Source organism: Lepus europaeus (assembly GCF_033115175.1).
Source record: "Lepus europaeus isolate LE1 chromosome 21 unlocalized genomic scaffold, mLepTim1.pri SUPER_21_unloc_1, whole genome shotgun sequence".
NCBI lineage: Eukaryota > Metazoa > Chordata > Mammalia > Lagomorpha > Leporidae > Lepus > Lepus europaeus.
Window position 1 is genome coordinate 626,364 of NW_026909005.1, and position 19,950 is coordinate 646,313.

The 19,950-nt window shown below is 41.7% G+C and overlaps 1 long non-coding RNA gene across 1 annotated transcript in view; it reads right to left on the minus strand.

Annotated features, from left to right (window-relative positions):
• Window positions 1-3,804: 3,804 nt before the first annotated feature.
• The window catches only part of LOC133754318 (uncharacterized), a 46,827-nt gene continuing 30,681 nt past the window's right edge, over window positions 3,805-19,950 (minus strand). Inside the window, exon 3 of the long non-coding RNA XR_009865192.1 lies at window positions 3,805-3,834. This is a non-coding gene — a long non-coding RNA (uncharacterized LOC133754318). The remainder of the gene's footprint in view (window positions 3,835-19,950) is intronic.

The window sequence follows — 19,950 nt, forward strand, 5'->3', positions numbered from 1 at the left end:
TTAGCCAGAGCTATTAGGCAAGAAAAAGAAAGTAAAAAGATACAAATTGGGAAGCAAGAAGTCAAACTATCCCTCTTTGCAGACGATATGATTCTTTATTTAGGGGATCCAAAAAACTCTACTACGAGACTATTGGAACTCATCGAAGAGTTTGGCAAAGTAGCAGGATATAAAATCAATGCACAAAAATCAACAGCCTTTGTATACACAGGCAATGATGCCATGGCTGAGGAAGAACATCTAAGAACAATCCCATTCACAATAGCTACAAAAACAGTCAAATACCTTGGAATAAACTTAACTAAGGACGTTAAAGATCTCTACGATGAAAAGTACAAAACCTTAAAGAAAGAAATAGAAGAGGATACCAAAAAATGGAGAAATCTTCCATGCTCATGGACTGGAAGAATCAATATCATCAAAATGTCTATTCTCCCAAAGCAATTTATACATTCAATGCAATACCAATCAAGATACCGAAAACATTCTTTTCAGATCTGGAAAAAATGATGATGCTGAAATTCATATGGAGACAAAGAAGACCTCGAATAGCTAAAGCAATCTTGTACAACCAAAACAAAGCCAGAGGCATCACAATACCAGATTTCAGGACATACTACAGGGCAGTTGTCATCAAAACAGCATGGTACTGGTACAGAAACAGATGGATAGACCAATGGAACAGAATAGAAACACCAGAAATCAATCCAAACATCTACAGCCAACTTGTATTTCATCAAAGATCCAAAACTAATCCCTGGAATAAGGACAGCCTATTCAATAAATGGTGCTGGGAAAATTTCATTTCCATGTTCAGAAGCATGAAGCAAGACCCCTACCTTTCACCTTACACAAAAATTCACTCAACATGGATTAAAGAGTTAAATCTATGACAAAAAACCATCAAATTATTAGAGAGTATTGGAGAAACCCTGCAAGATATAAGTACAGGCAAAGACTTCTTGGAAAAGACCCCAGGAGCACAGGCAGTCAAAACCAAAATTTACATTTGGGATTGCATCAAATTGAGAAGTTTCTGTACTTCAAAAGAAACAGTCAGGAAAGTGAAGAGGCAACCGACAGACTGGGAAAAAATATTTGCAAACTATACTACAGATAAAGGGTTGATAACCAGAATCTACAAAGAAATCAAGAAAATCCACAACAACAGAACAAACAACCCACTTAAGAGATGGGCCAAGGACCTCAATAGACATCTTTCCAAAGAGGAAATCCAAATGGCCAACGGACACATGAAAAAATGTTCAAGATCACTAGCCATCAGAGAAATGCAAATCAAAACCACAATGAGGTTTCACCTCACCCCGGTGAGAATGGCTCACATCCAGAAATCTACCAACAATAGATGCTGGAGAGGATGTGGGGAAAAAGGGACACTGACCCACTGTTGGTGGGAATGCAAACTGGTTAAGCCACTATGGAAGTCAGTCTGGAGATTCCTCACAAACCTGAATATAACCCTACCTTACAACCCAGCCATCCCACTCCTTGGAATTTACCCAAAGGAAATTAAATTGGCAAACAAAAAAGCCATCTGCACATTAATGTTTATTGCAGCTCAATTCACAATAGCTGAGACCTGGAATCAACCCAAATGCCCATCAACAGTAGACTGGATAAAGAAATTATGGGACATGCACTCCACAGAATACTATACAGCAGTAAGAAACAATGAAACCCAGTCATTTGCAACAAGATGGAGCAATCTGGAAAACATCATGCTGAGTGAATTAAGCCAGTCCCAAAGAGACAAATATCATTTGTTTTCCCTGATCGGCGACAACTAACTGAGCACCAAAGGGAAAACTTGTTGAAGTGAAATGGACACTATAAGAAACAATGACCTCATCAGCTCTTGTCCTGACTGTTAATGTATAATGTAATACTTTATCCTTTTTAGTATTTTGTTGAGGCTGTTGTTGTTCTAGTACTAGTGATTGAACTCTGTAATTAACACACATTTTTTTTTGACAGGCAGAGTGGATAGTGAGAGAGAGAGACACAGAGAAAGGTCTTCCTTTTTGCTGTTGGTTCACCCTCCAATGGCCACTGCAGCCAGCGCACCTCGCTGATCTGAAGCCAGGAGCCAGGTGTTTCTCCTGGTCTCCCATACTTGTGCAGGGCTCAGACTTGGGCCATCCTCCACTGCCTTCCCTGGCAATAGCAGAGAGCTGCCTGGAAGAGGGGCAACCGTGATAGAATCGGCGCCCAAACCGGGACTAGAACCCGGTGTGCTGGCTCCGCAAGGTGGAGGATTAGCCTGTTATGCCACGGCGCCGGCCAGTATTATTCTTGGGTGTTTAAATTTTAACTAAAAAGTGATCCCTGTTAAATATAAGAGTGGAAAAAGAGAGGGAGGAGATGTACAATTTGGGACATGTTCAATCGGACTTGCCCCAAATGATGGAGTTAGAAATGGGCCAGGGTATTCCAATACAATCCCATCAAGGTGGCATGTATCAATGCCATCTCACTAGTCCAAGTGATCAATTTCAGTTCAAAATTTATGGCTCTGATAGGTCTAAGAGTCAAAGGGATCACACAAACAAGACTAGTGTCTGCTAATACTAACTGATAGAATCATAAAGGGAAAAAACGATCCAACATGGGAAGCAGGATACACATCAGACTCATAGAATGGTAGATGTCCCTAATAGCACTCTGGCCTCAGAATCAGCCCTTAAGGCATTTGGATCTGGCTGAAGAGCTCATGATAGTATTGTAGGCATGGAAAGCCAAGACACTCTGGAAAAAAAAGGAGACCTAAATGAAAGATCTCTGCAAGTGAGATCCCAGTGCAAAGAACAGGGCCATCAAAGAGGGAGGTACTTTTCTCTGAAGGGAGGAGAGAATTTCCACTTTGACTATGACCCTATCGGAATAAGATCAAAGTCGGCAAACCCTAAAGGCTTCCATAGCCTTGGCAACTCATGACTAGAGTCTAAGGAGATTACTGATGCCATAAACAAGAGTATCAAATTGTTAAATCAACAACAGGAGTCACTGTGTACTTATGTCCTACGTGGGATCTGTCCTTAATGTGTTGTCCAATGTGAAGTGATGCTATAACTAGTACTGAAACAGTATTTTTGCACTTTGTGTTTCTGTGTGGGTGCAAACTGATGAAATCTTTACTTAGCATATACTGAATTGATCTTCTGTATATAAAGATAATTGAAAATGAAAAAAAAAACCTGGTGTTAAATTGGATATTGCATACAAAATTAATCAATTTTTTAAAAATATCAGGTAGGATTTCTGTCTTTAATGTGCTGCACACTGTTATTTAATGCTATAACTAGTACTCCAACAGAATTTTTTCACTTTGTGTTGCTATGTGGGGGAAAACTGTTGAAATCTTTACTTAATATATACTAAACTGATCTTCTGTATATAAAGAGAAGTGAAAATGAAACTTGATGTGAATAGAAGGGGAGATGGAGGTGGAAAGGGAAGGGTTGCAGGTGGGAGGGAAGTTATGGGGGGGAGGCATTGTAATCCATAAGCTATACTTTGGAAATTTATATTCATTAAATAAAAGTTAAAAAAAGAAAGAAAATAACACAGATTTATAATATGGAAACTGGGAATAAAATGAACAGAATTGGCATTTGTCTTAGTGCAGTTTCTAACAACACAATACAACAGACTGGGCCAAGTACACAGGAAAAAGACTTACCCTGGTTGTGACAGTGGCCCAAGTTTGGGAGGCCACATCTGGTGATGGCTTTCTTGCTGGTGCAGACATCATCTTGCAGGTGGAGGGCACCAGTCACTACGGAGCTTCTGTTGCTGGTCTGTTCTCAAGATAATCTGTTAACCCAACAATCACATGCATAGGTTAACCCAGTCATGAGAAGGTCCCACCTTGGTCCCATTTCTTAATATCTCATAATGGAGATTAAATTTCAACAACTGTTTCAGAGGAGGTAGATACATTTAGACAATAGCAACAATCTATAACTGTTTCAAATATCATCTGACCACGTGCTCTTCTTATAAAATTTTGCAGAACTCATTACTGAGACATTTTGTAAGCTTCACATGTCATGTTTTAGGTCCAACATACTTTTTAGTTTATTTTTGTTTATTACACATAATATTTTATTAAGCCATGAAGCTAAAATTATTACTTGTCATTTGTATAGGAATTATTTTGAAAATATAATGAGACTATAAAAATATCTAGAAATAACAGTTGCTGGAATAACCTTAATCTATTTCTCTGCGGTTTGAAGGATTTAAATGAGGTACATAAAAGAAGTGGTAAGATGGAATTGGGTGCTATCTATATATTTTATGAATTATTTTTTCATTTTTAAAAGTCAAACATGCAAAAGTACCCCAGGCTGTACTTGAGTTCACTCTACAAAGACTTTATGCCTCCCAGTAGATTTATGCTGGGAAGTGGCACTGAGAACTAGGGAAAAGGTGAAATAGGCAAATCTAAGAAAAAGAATAATTTTTGTGAATAATTAAATCACTAGGGATGAGACGAGCTAACAGCATGAAAATTTTCCAGAAGGAGCTTGCCTAAAATGGACTTGGAAATATTCAAGGTGCCTCCTTTGATGTTATTATGAAGTAGTCAAATTAAAATTAACCAGTATTTACAAAAGAATTAGTTTGTCAGATATGTTATTAAATAACACTCCCATTACATGGCATGCTTTTGTGATGACAAGTGTAATTGTCTCCCAGCGATTGAAAGTGAAGGGAGAAATGTGGATTTCCAGACCAGTGAGATCTCTTAAATAAAGGGAATTGAATGATCATTAGAAAAACAGACAACTAAGAGGGTCTCAGGATTAGACAATAAATTATATATAGTAAAAGTTTATGAGATCAGCATATTCTTTCTCTAGGAAATTGGACCAAATGCTCACAGAGCTAGGATTGAATGCTGAAAGTATCTAGAGTGGTAGTGCTATTAAGTTGTGGCAACTACCTGAAATTCCAGCCAGTGACTTCTCAGAAGTTTCAGCTGAGCAGTTCAACCCACAGCCAAAATCAGGATCATGAGACCACTGGAAATATTCCTGGTTGGACACAGAAAGAACCCTATGATAATGATGGGGTTGCTAGAAACAACATCTGAGGTTTGTTAATACATCTCTGTTTTTTAAGAAAGCATGGACAACACTTACTCTATCAGCAACTGAAGAATTAACCAGAGTAAAATCCATTTTGTGTGTATATTCCTCTGAGGAAATTCATAGACCAACTTTGTGATCTATTGTTTTTGGAACTGCTCCACATTAGGTATGCCTTCATACTTTATTCAAGAATTATTTTATTTGTAATAAAAAAAATTCAAGACACCAAGAAGAGAAATCTAGAACAAGGTTGGTTCATATTCAGTTTGTTATTGTGAAAATAAATACACAATACACACAATACAGTTATCTAGTATGTGCCTAAATGTTGAAAATAACAAGAGTTTGGGGCAGACATAGTGATACAGCAAATTAACCGAGTGCTTGGGATGCTTGCATCCCATGTTCGACTACCTGGGATCAAGCTCCACCTCTGCTTCTAATCCAGCTTCCCATTAATTAATCCTAGGAGTCTGGGGCTAATGGCCCAGGTGCCTTGACTTCTGCTATCCATACAGAACACCAAGGTGGATTTTCTGAGCTCCTGACTGTACTTTGGCCCAATTCTGGCTACTGTGGGCCTTTGGAGAGTGAATCACTGAGCCAAAGTTTCTATTTCTCCCTCTATCCTTCTATCTCTGATTTTTTTTCCTGTCTTGTTCTCACATTTTCTGTCACTCTGCCTTTCAAGAATGTGAAAACAAACAAGTAAAAAAAAAACAAAAACAGCAATTGTCCAGTTGGTCTTGAACCCCAGCTGGCATTCCTTGTTGAGGTAGTGATTTATGAAAAGGCAAGCATCTGCAATTTCCAAGAAAACTGCTGATCTTTACTATTACGAAATTCCTGGATACTAATGAATAACTTCTAGGACCTGAGAAGACAAGATTCACCTGTCTCAATCCCACTCACTTTTCGTTTTTCTGACAGATTTATTGTTTTTAGTTTATTTGTTTATTTGATAGACTAAGAAACAAAGATAAAGAAATCTTGCATGCATGGTTTCCCTTAGGAATTCCTGCCACAGCCAGGATTGGGCCAGTGTGAAGCCCATGCCTAGGAAAGCAGAGGGAGGCAGCCCAAGGACTTAGGACCCTGAACCCACAATGGAGTATTGCATAAAGTCCCTGGCTTCTGCTTCGGCCTGACCCAGTCCTGGCCTTTGTAGCCACCCGTGGGGGGAACTCCCAGATGGACAATCACTGAGAGAGAGAGACAGACAGACAGAGAGAGAGAGAGAGAGAGAGAGAGAGAACTCACGATGCCCCCTGCACTGCTTCTCTCCCCAAAAGGCTTCAATGGCTAGCCTGAGCCAGGCAGAAGCCAGGAAGCAGGGGCTCCAGTCAGGATTCCCACGACAGAAGCAGGAAGGGTCCAGAGTACCTGGGCCAACAGTGGCTGTGTCCCTGGGTCAAAGCCTGGAGCAGTGGGCCTAGAAGTGGCCCGGCGGCATTGACGTTGGATGAGGCAAAGCGCATAGGTGTCTGCCGGCACCATGGCGGCCTCCCATGAGGAGTGCGCCTGCGCTGATGCTGTGACCTGGAAGTGCAACCGCACAGGCAGCCTCTTCTGCCCCGCGGTGCTCAGGTGGGAGTCCGTGCCCATTCTCACCTGTCCAGGGCCTGCGCAAGCCCTGAGGTGCTGTCCTCCATGCTGCTGGCTGATGCTGCAGGCCAAGCCTGGGGGAGACCCAGCACCCCCAGGGTCAGGCCGGGATCAGGAGAGGCTGCGGCAGGAGGCGGCGGTTTTGTTTCCTTTGGCTTGTGGAAATATCTGGATGCGGTCCTCTTCTTCAGCCCCTGTGGAAGTCTACAGCTCAGGATTCAACTTTGGTTCCTAAGGAGCAGAAACGTTCTCTCTGCCAGGTGTTTAGCGCAGTGGCATTCCTGTCACTGGGTAGGCGGGTCCCGGGTGCACAAAGCGGGGAGGGGGTGTATGTGAGCGGGGTCGGAGGAGGAGCCAAGGGGGAGAACGAAAAGGGGGCGTGAAGGTGGGGAGGCGAGGAAGGGAGGGGGAGAGTGACAGGAGTCCCGGTGGGCGGCGGGGCCGGGGGGCGGGGAGTCGGGAGGTTGGGAGAGGAACTTTTCCCACAGCCCCAGTTCTGTTTTTTGGGGTTTTCTGTCCTTGAGTGGAAGTAGCCTTGACCGCGTCAGTGAGAAGAGGCCGTGATGGCCTCCTTTATCCGGGTTGTTCGGAAGTGTAACGTGTGTGCAGGAAAATGGGCACTGGGCGTTTGAATTAATTTGCACGTCATCTGGTGAATTTTCACAGACCACACACACTGAAGAGAAAGCTGAAACGTAAGAGGAACCCCAAGAATTGCTCTGTGCTCTGTTCCAGGCTTCTGACACTTCACAGTAAGTACTAGTTCTTTTTTTTTCTTTCTCTGTTTAAAGATTGGTTTGAAAGGCAGAGTTATACCTAAGGCGGTGTGGGAGAGATCTTCAATGTATGAATTCTCTCCCCAGGTGGCTACAATGGCCAGAGCTGGGCCAGGACAAAGCAGAAGCCAGGGACTTTACCAGTACTCCAGTGTGAGTTCAGGGGCCCAAGCCCTTGGGCCGCTTCCTCTGTTTTCCCTGGCATGTTAGCAGACAGCTGGATCACAAGTGGAACAAAAGGGAAGGGGGGGTGCGGAGAGCAGATGAAGCCACCGCATCCAGTACGAGCATCCCATATGGGTGTCGGTTCACGTCCAGCTGCTCCGCTTCCGTTCCAGCTCTCTGCTAGGGCCTGGCAAAGCAGTAGAAGGTGGCCCAAGTCCTTTTGGGCCCTGCACCTGTGTGGGAGTCCTGGAGGAAGCTCTTGGCTCCTGGTTTCAGATCAGCTTAGCTCTGGCTCTTGCGTCCATTTAGGGAGTGGACCTGCAGATGGAAGACTTTTCTCTATCTCTCTTTCCCTCTGCCTCTCTGTAATTCTACTTTTTAAATGAATAAGTAAATCTTTAAAATCCAGTTGGCCTCTATATGGAATGACATTGTTCCAGGCAGTGTCACAACCTGCCATGCCACAAGGCAGGTCCCTGTAAGTACTTTTCTGCCCACTGCTTCTTTTTAGCTGAACAAAAACAGGATATGTGAATTTAATCACTAATATATATTTAATAATTTTGATTATACTGTATAATTATGTTTCTATAGTTATTATAAATTATAACGTAGTAATTATGGAAGCATTGAAGTTTTTTGTTTCTCTTTGTGTGAATTTTGGCATATTCTACTTTTCAAGGAATTCACACAGTTCATTTATCTTATGAAATTTTTGGTCCTAGAGTTGTTCATACTATTCCCTTACATTATCTTGATCATGGGGTCCTGGTGTCACCGTTTCATTATTAATATTGGTAATTTGCACCCTTTTTTTCTTGGTTGGTCCTGATAAGAAGTTCACGAATTTTGTTGATGTTTTCAAAGAACCACATTTCAGTTTTGTTGATCTTTGTCTGCAGTTGTACTTTTTACAGTTCCATTAACTAGTACCTCTAACTTTCATGATTTATTTTCTTCACCTTGCTTTTTGTGGTTAAGTTGCTTTTCTTCCTCTCACTTCTAGGGTGAAAGTGTAGCTCATTGATCTTGGTTCTTCTTTTCTAAAATATGCATCCATTCATATAAATTGGCAGGATACAGTTTCAATTTAGTTTGAAATATTTTTTATTTGAGATCTATAAACGTGTTATTTTGAGGTTTGTTGATTTTTCTCCAAGTTTTTGATATTTTCCAGCTTTTTTGTACTGACTTCTCAGGTAGTTGCATTGTGATCTGAGAGCTTACATTGTGTGGCACCTCTTCCTTAGGAGTTGAGGTCTGCTCTACACCTACAAACGTGGTCAGAGTGGATGTGCCGTGTGGGTCTGAGAAGTGTGTCGTGTTCTGTTGCTGTGAACGGAGCATCCTCTAAGGATCCATTTGGCACATGGTTGATTTAGGTGCTTTTCTGTTCAGCTACATCCTTACTGATTGTCTAACTGCAGATCTGTTAACGAAAGAGATGTCTTGATGTCTGTGAGTGTGATAGTGCATTCGTTTATTTCTCTTTGTAGTTTAACAATTGTTGTTTATGTATTTTGGCATGAGGTTTGTTTTTGGACTCACAATCATACTCCATTGAAATGTGTATCTTCTGTTCTTTCACGAATCCCAAACCATCTTGGTTATTGTAAGTCTTGAGACGCAGTATTGTGATTTCACCCAGTTCATTGTTAACATTGTGGACATGATAGTCAATTGTAGGAGGTTTTCCTGATTACAGTCAGGTTTGTTTTTTTCTCAAAAACCTCTTGCTGGAATTTTTATTTAGAGTATCTTAAACCTATAGAACCATTTTACAAGATGTGGTATCTTAATAATATTCAACCTTCCAATGCTAAGCACAGCAAATTTACTTAGATCTTCTTTAGTTTCCTTCATCAGCCTGGCCCATTTGGTCTCCCTTAGGGCAGATCACTGTACAGAGCTGCCTGTAATAGGCCTGCCACCTATCTTTACATTGCTTCTCATGTCCAGTTTTCTTTTCCTCCTGGATCTTATTAAAGTAGACCAGAGAATGCAAGTCAAGGGAGTGCTCAGTCCCACTTCTAATTTTTGTTGTCTAGACTAGGAGTCCAGAGGTATAAGCATGTTTCTTATGAATATTTAGCTGGGCTGAGTTACTCTGCTTTCTGAACATGGTTGACCTTTAACAGAACTGACTTATGTCCTTACCCAAACAGCTATGCAAGGATACTGCCAGACTGTCACTACAAAATCTTACCAGTTACCAGCCATGCTTAAAACACCTTGCACCACCAGAGGCAAAACAGATATGTTACTGTGCATGGTGTTGCCTGGCAGCGGCTTTAATTTTCTACACTAGTCTTTAATCCAAGTAATTAAGTAATCTCACAAGGAATAATCATATATGGCAATAGGGTCAAAAAGGCAGGGCAGTTCTTTCATACACAAACATTTTAAGAGTAATATCAAATGAAAACTTAGGAAGCAGATTCAATTATTAGACAACAACTTAGGAAAACACCTACCAGAAGGTCCAATGTCCTTCACAAATTTTAAGAATACATGTACTCGGAAACATCTCTTAAATACCTAACATGGTGTAGCTTGTTTAACTGGCAAATTTAAGCACAAGTATATAAAATATTTTCAGTTTTTTTTCTTTTAACAAGTTTACAGATATTTAGGTTACATGAATTTTTGATCACCTTTAGCCTTTTACGCGAAACATTCTGTTACAGATTATAATATAATCAAACTCTACAGCAATATGTAACACTTGAAATAACTTTCTTGTATACGGAACATTTAGACCAGCAGAGACATACATACATAAATGATACAGAGGAGTGTGCCTCTCCAATTCCATGGGGAATATACAGTCACATCAGAATATGAAAAGGATAATAAAGGCCTTGTTCAAAAGCGCCGGGATGCTGGTTGCAGGAGAAAGGAGGGAGCAATTAGCACATATGTAAAATGAGAAATAGTAGTGACAAAGTGTCCGGACTACCCATTCTCTTTTTGTATTATGCGCTAACTCTACCCTATTATTGATAGGAATGCTTCAACAGATTATGCTTAGTTTACTTTACAAAAAAGTGTAATAATTACAAATAATAATAGGCTAATTCCCTCAGATATGTTTCAATTTATCCTTAAAACACATTGACAATTATTATGTTTAACTGCTGGATGTATGCTTGTATGAGAAATTTGTATTGTATTCTTACGATGTGTTAATTATGTCTACCTCTCAATGCAACCCTAGGGCCAAATGTAAGGACAAATTTTTGGGATGGAGAGGCTTGTATCTAGGTTCAGCTCTGGTGGACAAGTAACTTTGTTGCCAAATGACCTTCTCCTGCTCCTTGAGAGCCTGGCCAGTTCCCCAGGAGAAGGATAAAGGAATGTTTCTGATAAACAGATGGGCACGCTTCGTGTCTTGGCTCTCTGGCATCGAGATTCATTTTCAATTCTCTTTATATACAGAAGAGCTGTTTAGTATATATTAAGTAAAGATTTCAACAGTTTGCCCCCACATAGCAACACAAAGTGAAAAATACTGTTGGAGTACTAGTTATAGCATTAAATAACAGTGTACAGCACATTAAAGACAGAGATCCTACCTGATATTTTTTAAAAAATGATTAATTTTGTATGCAATATCCAATTTAACACCAGGTTTTTTTTTCATTTCCAATTATCTTTATATACAGAAGATCGATTTAGTATAAAATTAGTAAAGATCTCATCAGTTTGTACCCACACAGAAACACAAAGTGTAAAAATACTGTTTCAGTACTAGTTATAGCATCACTGCACATTAGACAACACATTAAGGACAGATCTCACATAGGATGTAAGTACACAGTGACTTCTGTTGCTGACTTAACAATTTGACACTCCTGTTCATGGCGTCAGTAATCTCCCTAGGCTCTAGTCATGAGTTGCCAGGGCTATGGAAGCCTTTAGAGTTCGCTGCCTTTGATCTTATTCCGATAGGGTCATAGTCAAAGTGGAAGTTCTCTCCTCCCTTCAGAGAAAGGTACCTCCCTCTTTGATGGCCCCGTTCTTTCCACTGGGATCTCACTTGCAGAGATCTTTCATTTAGGTCTTCTTCTTTTTTTTTCTTTTCCATGGTATCTTGGCTTTCCATGCCTACAATACTCTCATGGGCTCTTCAGCCAGATCCGAATGCCTTAAGGGCTGATTCTGAGGCCAGAGTGCTATTAGGGACATCTACCATTCTATGAGTCTGATGTGTATCCTGCTTCCCATGTTGGATCGTTTTTTCCCTTTATGATTCTATCAGTTAGTATTAGCAGACACTAGTCTTGTTTGTGTGATCCCTTTGACTCTTAGACCTATCAGAGCCATAAATTTTGAACTGAAATTGATCACTTGGACTAGTGAGATGGCATTGATACATGCCACCTTGATGGGATTGTATTGGAATACCCTGGCCCATTTCTAACTCCATCATTTGGGGCAAGTCCGATTGAACATGTCCCAAATTGTACATCTCCTCCCTCTCTTTTTCCACTCTTATATTTAACAGGGATCACTTTTTAGTTAAAATTTAAACACCCAAGAATAATACTGGCCGGCGCCGTGGCATAACAGGCTAATCCTCCACCTTGCGGAGCCAGCACACCGGGTTCTAGTCCCGGTTTGGGCGCCGATTCTATCACGGTTGCCCCTCTTCCAGGCAGCTCTCTGCTATTGCCAGGGAAGGCAGTGGAGGATGGCCCAAGTCTGAGCCCTGCACAAGTATGGGAGACCAGGAGAAACACCTGGCTCCTGGCTTCAGATCAGCGAGGTGCGCTGGCTGCAGTGGCCATTGGAGGGTGAACCAACAGCAAAAAGGAAGACCTTTCTCTGTGTCTCTCTCTCTCACTATCCACTCTGCCTGTCAAAAAAAATGTGTGTTAATTACAGAGTTCAATCACTAGTACTAGAACAACAACAGCCTCAACAAAATACTAAAAAGGATAAAGTATTACATTATACATTAACAGTCAGGACAAGAGCTGATGAGGTCATTGTTTCTTATAGTGTCCATTTCACTTCAACAAGTTTTCCCTTTGGTGCTCAGTTAGTTGTCGCCGATCAGGGAAAACAAATGATATTTGTCTCTTTGGGACTGCCTTAATTCACTCAGCATGATGTTTTCCAGATTCCTCCATCTTGTTGCAAATGACTGGGTTTCATTGTTTCTTACTGCTGTATAGTATTCTGTGGAGTGCATGTCCCATAATTTCTTTATCCAGTCTACTGTTGATGGGCATTTGGGTTGATTCCAGGTCTCAGCTATTGTGAATTGAGCTGCAATAAACATTAATGTGCAGATGGCTTTTTTGTTTGCCAATTTAATTTCCTTTGGGTAAATTCCAAGGAGTGGGATGGCTGGGTTGTAAGGTAGGGTTATATTCAGGTTTGTGAGGAATCTCCAGACTGACTTCCATAGTGGCTTAACCAGTTTGCATTCCCACCAACAGTGGGTCAGTGTCCCTTTTTCCCCACATCCTCTCCAGCATCTATTGTTGGTAGATTTCTGGATGTGAGCCATTCTCACCGGGGTGAGGTGAAACCTCATTGTGGTTTTGATTTGCATTTCTCTGATGGCTAGTGATCTTGAACATTTTTTCATGTGTCCGTTGGCCATTTGGATTTCCTCTTTGGAAAGATGTCTATTGAGGTCCTTGGCCCATCTCTTAAGTGGGTTGTTTGTTCTGTTGTTGTGGATTTTCTTGATTTCTTTGTAGATTCTGGTTATCAACCCTTTATCTGTAGTATAGTTTGCAAATATTTTTTCCCAGTCTGTCGGTTGCCTCTTCACTTTCCTGACTGTTTCTTTTGAAGTACAGAAACTTCTCAATTTGATGCAATCCCAAATGTAAATTTTGGTTTTGACTGCCTGTGCTCCTGGGGTCTTTTCCAAGAAGTCTTTGCCTGTACTTATATCTTGCAGGGTTTCTCCAATACTCTCTAATAATTTGATGGTTTTTTGTCATAGATTTAACTCTTTAATCCATGTTGAGTGAATTTTTGTGTAAGGTGAAAGGTAGGGGTCTTGCTTCATGCTTCTGAACATGGAAATGAAATTTTCCCAGCACCATTTATTGAATAGGCTGTCCTTATTCCAGGGATTAGTTTTGGATCTTTGATGAAATACAAGTTGGCTGTAGATGTTTGGATTGATTTCTGGTGTTTCTATTCTGTTCCATTGGTCTATCCATCTGTTTCTGTACCAGTACCATGCTGTTTTGATGACAACTGCCCTGTAGTATGACATTCATCATTTAAAACTTTGTACCAAACCTCCTTTGTAATCAAAAATAATTAATTTTTGAATGTATGTTTCATCTCTCACCTAATGTTGGGCTGGAATTGTACTCAGTGACGGGTAAGACGCTCAGCATCCTGTACCAACCTAAGACAGCGCTCTAGGCCAAGCTGCCAGAGTTACCGATGACAGGTAAGGACAATAATGACTGAGGGCAACCTATGACAGAGGCCATTCTCAATTAAATGAAAAAGGGGGAGATGTAGGCAGCTCATAAACAAGTCATAGACCTGCCTCCCTGCCTAGCCCTGCCTGTAGACTGATGTGAAGTAAAACAACCAAATGTTCCCACCGTTCCAATGTGTGCAGAGAGGCTATCAAAAGGACAGTACATTCCCTCAAGGACTCTCTCTAAAACAGGGGGCTGCGGTATGTGATATGCTATGGAAGCCTCGATCTCTCTCTTCCTAACTGCCTCATTGACCGCTTGCTCCTACATTGTTCTTAGGGTGGACCTGTAGTCAACAATGGGTAAGCACTTGCAGGCTTCTCTAGCAACCTAAGACAGAGGACAGGACATGCTTCCTGTATCCTTGATGACGCGTAAGCAGAGTAAGCACTGCAGGGCACCTAAGACAGGCAAGAGTCCACGCCATTCAGCGTTTAATGCGAGGGACTTGTGGGGGATGGATCCTCCCCCGTGGCCCTCTGGACAGTGTAGACACCGGTTACCATAAACACCAGGCCATTATTGTACAAACAAGAAGGGGGAGATGTCGGGGCTAGTGGCCCTGGCCATGAGATGCAGCAGGCTGAGGCTGTCCCTTATCTAATCCTGTTTCCTGTGCCTATTGTTCTGAAGCCACAAGACTCTTCGTCCCACATTCCTGCAGGCAGGATGTGACTTCTGATGAAGGTTTATGATGTTCTTTGCTCTATCAGCAGAGCTTGTACCCTGATCTTTGCTACCTTGTAAACTTGTTTTGTTCCTGTGCTATGCATGATTGCACACAATGAATGTTATCTGTATGGGGCCTGGGGTATATATCCTTGTCTTTCTGTGTGCTCCAGGCTGGAGGTTGAAGAGTTTCCCCAGGGAGACGGCCTCCAGTCCCTCATCGCCGCGCCCCCTACCTTGGCCTGGAACGTGATGAGGCAATAAACGTGGTGATGAATTGACTGAGTGCTGCGTCTCCATGTGGTTTGTCGGGTGGCCTCCGACAGAGGAGTTGATTAGATAGATGCATTTAGTTTCATAGCAAACTACAGTGTCATATACATCAGAACAATAAAGCAGTTTCAGTGATAGTTGTTAGAATCTTTAACCTTTTTTATAAATCACCAACTGATTTGAATTACTTTCTGATCTTAGGAACCTCAGTTAACTATACTTTTTTTCCAGTTGGTACCTGTAATACATTATTGGCTTTATCAGTTTACAGAGTCATCCCAAAGTACTGAATACAATAGATGTAGCTGGAAAAAGTCCATTGCAACTTATAGGAGGACAGTTAAACACAGAACCAACAATGCTTTAGTTTTAGGAGCAATAAATCTGATATACAAAACTGTGGATGACAAAAGACCTTAAGTTGTCATATTTAAAATTACAAGCTTGTAAACCAAGAAGAGACACTTGTTTAGTTTACATAGCATTTTTGAAAGCACCTGTAAGATTTTACAAGGCACACTTAACTCTTTTAGGCCTCTGGGGCCCCTTCACCAAGATGACTATTATGTTTAGTAACACTAGATTACCAGACTTTATAATTTTCAGACATTTGTATCAATACTATTTTATATCATGACATAATACTGGCCAAATTTGATCATTGTTACAAGGTGATTATTTAAATGGTGAAATGTTTAAAGTAAGTTGAAGAGGGTGTGTGGAAGTCACAAAAGGTTATAAGAAAAAGAAGTGTTAAACATGCTAACTGCTGCTCCAGGGGGTATCTGTGCCATGCTCCAGGAAGAATGTTGTCTCTGAGTCAATCAGACTGGACAGGTACAAACCCAAATTTGTACTTTTCCTGGACAATTCCAAACAGCTCCAGGGCCAGGCCAAGCAGGGCTGGGATTTCTGGCCTGACATCTGGTCATGGAAATCCTGACTATTTCCTCTCCTTGGCCCAATAACGTCTGTAATCTTGCTGCTTCTCTTTGGACTGTGTGTTTTTAATGCCCTTATTCCTTTTGTCTCTAACAGACCAAAGGCTGTCAAACTCCAAATGGTCATCAGACAAGCCTTCCAGCCCATTCCATTGGATGACCTGAGCAACCCTCTGGACCAAGCAGGACAGTCTTTCCAAGGCCACTGTTGCACACCATAAGACAGATAGCAAGAGGAAAATACCCAAATCTCCCTCGATGCCCACATGCCAGCTTTGAAGAAGTTACAGAAGACGGAACTCCATCCATAATCCCAAAAAGAATTTTGGGTATTACCTCTTGGGGGGGGAATGTTAGGTAGGAAGTCAGTTATGAGCTTATGTGTGTGTAACAGGCCTAAAGAGAAGACATCTATGTCCAGCATATGCATCTGCATCTCAAAGTCATCCCGATAATGTTTCAGGGGCAGCCTGGCCCTGGCATCCTGCCCTGCCCCCTTCTGCCTTCCACAATCTCCCAGGTGCAGCCTAGTATCTGCATCTCAAACACCCTGCTCCCTTCCTCTGGTCTGATAACATTTGCATTCATAAAGTCCTTTGTTTCAGACCTTCAAGAGAAGTTTTTCTATTTACATCCAAAAAACCCTTTGTTCCAAGAGGAGCAGAAGTGGGGAAGCCAAGACCCATCTCCTTAAAAACCCCCAGCCTCAACTGGACTGCGCGCTCAGCTCTCTGCATCTTTGCTGAGCCGCCCGCCTGGCCTGGTCAGGTGAAATCTCTCCACTCAACATGTAACCTGTAACCTCCCTCCCCCCCCCCCCCAGTCTCTCAGGCTCTGTCGGGAGAGGTGCCCATCCGTCCTTACAGATGTCCCTTCCTAATAAACCTTGCTGTTTTACCTCCCACTTAAAAAAATAAATAAATAAAGGTTTGAAAATTAGCACATGTTTAAATAACCCATAGCTCTTACTAAAAACTCAGTTGTTTTTAAACAATTAGAATTTAACAGAGACATCAAGAGAGCATAATAGATTCTTATTGCTCTAAAAGAGAATCAGTAATAGCTTTCGTATCCAAAATTTTTTTCTTATAACTTTTTGTGACTTTTACACACCCTCTTTAACTTACTTCAAACATTTTATTTTTATACTTGTGATGTTTTTCATCTGTCAATTTTCTTGCTTTACATTTTGAAACAACCTATTAAAATATTTAAATCAAGACAACATTTTTAAACAAGGTAACACATCAAATTTCAGCATTAATTACTTTTAAGTGATGTTGAACTATTTTTATATGAACAATCTATGAAAACATGTTAGCAAATTCAAGTAGTTTTTCTATAGAACGTAAGATGTTGAAAGCACCAAAGTTTACATTTAGATACTTACCTCATTTGTCTTTACCCAATTTAAATTAGCAGTTACACCTAAATGACTTAAGATGGTGATATTATATATATCTCTATCTGAATTTAATTTAATTTAATTTAATTTAAATTGTATTTATCTAAAACAAGTGCTAATTACCTACTACTATTTCACTGAGTACTGACCACCCAGAAATTTGTTAAAACAAATTGCAAAATAAGTTCAGCAAGCTACAAACATTATATCCTGGCTTGCATGAGATAAAAGAGAAGAGCCATCAGAAGGGTGGGATACCCGATTTGTTTCATTGATAAGACAGGGAGAGTAGACTTTGGACCAGACCTGGTTCTAAGGTAAAGTTCAAATTCTGAGATAAGGCAAGGGGGAGGAGAGTTACCCAGTCCACACCAGTCTCTAAGGCCAAATTTGAATTTTGTGCCAATCTTGCACGCTGCCACTTTGAGACCAGCCAACAGAGCCTGGCGATAGACATGGAGTCTTTCCTTTACAGAAATTAACCCAATTGTAATTGTACTTTTTAACATTTACATTGTTCCAACATGCCAGAGGCTGTTTACCTTGGAGACCTGCAGTAGATATGGGTATGGCCTGGCGAGAGATTTACACCCTCTTCCCCAGATTTTTGAGGGCCAGCAAGAGCTCACCGGATGCTGCAGCCGGCCCCCAGGGCTCCTGCTGGCTTCTCCGCGCTTCACTGAATTTTACTTTGACATTCAGAGCACTGGGCAGAAATCACATTGTGTCAACACCCGCCACCGGCCCTCACTATGCTTTGTTTTACTTAAACAGTTGGAATCCTCTGGTCCGCACCAGTTCTAAGTTGGCTGCTAGGCGTTGGCCAAGGCGAGGCACCTGGCAGTACTGCGGCCCCAGGGGCGGACCCGGGGCAAGGGGGAGACTGCGCGGCACCACAGCGCCAGGGGAAAAGGAGAGGAACAAACACGGGCCTGTACAGAATTTCCGCGGACAGATTTAGATGGTCATATTACAGAAGGTCTCAACTGCTCCAAGGGCGAACCTCCGAGAGTGAACCTCCGAGAGTTTGAAGGAGATCAAAGACCTTACAGATGGGACAAGAACTCTGCAGCAGTCCTACTTCGTCCCCAGATACAGATTGGATCTTCCCAGGTGCCCAGATACTCCTTTTTATAACTGCTCACTAAACATGGGTTCCAGATTGCCCCTGAAAAGGTTCAAAAGGTACACCCCTTTAAGGTTCTTGGGGCTGTCTTAGAACTAGATACGGTCTCCCCCACTCGACTGCAGCTTCAAATCCAACAAACCTATTCTTTATCTCAGCTACAAAAACTCCTCGAGGAAATTAATTGGATGAGACCTTGGATCCCTATTAGTACCATGGAGTTTACTCCCCTGTTTGACCTCCTTAAGACAGGTACCTTGTATAAGACTATTACTTTAGAAAAAACACACCAACACATTCTCCTTAAGCTCCAACAGGCTATAGATTGTTCCTGCCTGAGGTGTTATGACCCTTCCACATCCCTATTCTTCTATATCTTCAGCAGAAAATCCCTCATCACGGGCCTTTTGGCACAAGGGGGAGAGCCCATCCACTGGGTTCATCTGTCCGTGGGAGGGGCCCCCTGGATCTATGCCACCCTAGACCACCTCGGTGACTGCATCATAAAGGGTAGGGAACTGTCTAATCGTCTCTTTGGTCATCAGCCACATACCCTTGTTGTACCGTTTCGGTTGACTAATTTCGAGTAGTTACAACAAAACAATACCCGCATTGCAATTGCTCTAGAAGGCTTTGCAGGAAAGATTGATTGCCACTATGGCCCCTATAAATTGGTAAACTCCTTCTCCAAACTTGACTGGATACTACCCAAATTATTTTTGGCTGAAGCTGACCCATCCTTTCACACTGTGTTCACCTACAGGGGAAAAATAGGAGCAGCAATTGCCATATTTCTGCCCCATATGCAGGGACAAGAAGTGCCAAAAACTGTAGTTCATTGTGTTCAAGGGTCGGCCCAATTCAAGGAACTTTATGCCATTGTCCTGGCCTTGAAAACAATACAGGGACCCTTTAGCCTGTTTACTAACAGTCTTTACCTGGCCAATCTACTCCCCAACCTCCCTTGTTCACACATTAAACTTGATGATAACCCTATCACTCCTTTAATGATTCAAACCAGAAACTTTCTAAAGTCAAGGACTAAGCCTATATTTTTACAACACCTCCAGGGACATCAACATCTCCCAGGTATTTTGTCTCAAGGTAATGCCATTGTGGATTCATTGGCGTCCTCATCCCAGTGCTACCTTACACAAGATGAGGCTATCTCCTTTCACGACCTTACTCACGTCAACTGGAGGGGATTACAACATTGATACCCCCTTGTCCCAACTAAAGAATTAAAAAAAATTGTCCAAACGTTTGTAAGACCTGCCCACCATTCATACAGCTACCTCCCTTACAGGGGCCTGGGGCCAACCCTCATGGACTGGCACCCAACCACCTCTGGCAAACTGACGTCACACATTTCACTTCTTTTTGAAAGCTTAAGTATATTTTTGTAACTG